This window comes from Macrobrachium nipponense, chromosome 4 (assembly GCF_015104395.2).
Source record: "Macrobrachium nipponense isolate FS-2020 chromosome 4, ASM1510439v2, whole genome shotgun sequence".
NCBI classification, from domain to species: Eukaryota; Metazoa; Arthropoda; class Malacostraca; order Decapoda; family Palaemonidae; genus Macrobrachium; species Macrobrachium nipponense.
The window spans coordinates 94,831,081-94,832,288 of record NC_061100.1 but is presented as its reverse complement, the minus strand read 5'-3'; positions in this window follow the sequence as shown (position 1 = coordinate 94,832,288).

Here is a 1,208-nt window from a genome sequence, read left to right as displayed (position 1 = left end):
CTCTTAAGAGGAGTGCCACTATGCACTCCCCCCCGGAGATGCTTCTGTTCTCAGACGCATCGACCGAGGGATGGGGCGCACACCTGGAGGAGTTGCTGACTGCAGGTGTGTGGGACCATCACGAAAAGCACCTTCACATCAATGTCCTGGAACTCAAGGCGGCGTTCAACGCTCTCCAAGAGTTTCAGGACCGCTTGGTGGACACTCAGTGGTGTTGATGTGCGACAACACCACAGTAGTGGCATATGTCAACAAGCAGGGGGGGGCTAGTGTCTCTTCCGTCCATCAGTTGACGGTGCAGGGTGACGAGTGGGCCACGGCTCACTCGATAGAGCTGTCAGCACGATCATTCCAGGCAAGAGGAATGTAGTAGCAGACAAGCTCAGCCGTCGGGATCAGGTGATAGGGACCGAATGGTCTCTACACCAAGACGTAGGGAAAGGCCTCTTCAACCTGTGGGGGGCGACCGGTCGTAGACCTGTTCGCACCCGGCACAACAGAAAACTTCAGGTTTTCTTTTCAGCTGTGCCGGACCCATGGGCAGCTGCAGAGGACGCTCTCCAACACCCCTGGGACAACCTCTTCGCGTACGCCTTTCCTCCCTTCTGTCTGATTCGGAAAGTGATCAGTCGAGCGCTGGTCACTCCCAATCTCAGAATGATCCTGGTGGCTCCCAAACGGCCACAAGCCGTTTGGTATCCGGACCTGCTGGCTCTTCTTGCGGACGCACCGAGAGAGCTACCCACTTGGCACAACCTTCTAGCCCAGCCACAGTAGAACGGTACCACCAAGCAGTCCAGTCCCTTCAACTTCACGGCTGGCTGTTATCCACCATCTCTTGCGAACGAGAGGCTTTTCTCGTAGCGCAGCAACAGAGATGGCTGGACACGTCCGACAGTCCTCTGCAGCTGTGTACCAGGGAAGTGGGCTGTCTTCTGTGGTTGGTGTTCGTAGACAGGGTCTGTCTCCTCTCAGAGCCACTCTTCAGCAGGTAGCGGATTCCTCGTGTTTCTTCGCCGAGAGAAGCTCCTCTCAGTACCCACAGTTAAGGGATATAGAGCCGCCCTGGCTCTCGTCCTAAAACTGAGGGGACTGGACATCTCGAATTCGTTCGAGATATCCTTGCTAATGAGGAGCTTCGAAAGGTCTTGCCCACCCAGGGGAACTCCAGGCCCCGGCTGCGTGGGATGTGACTCTCGTACTTAGGA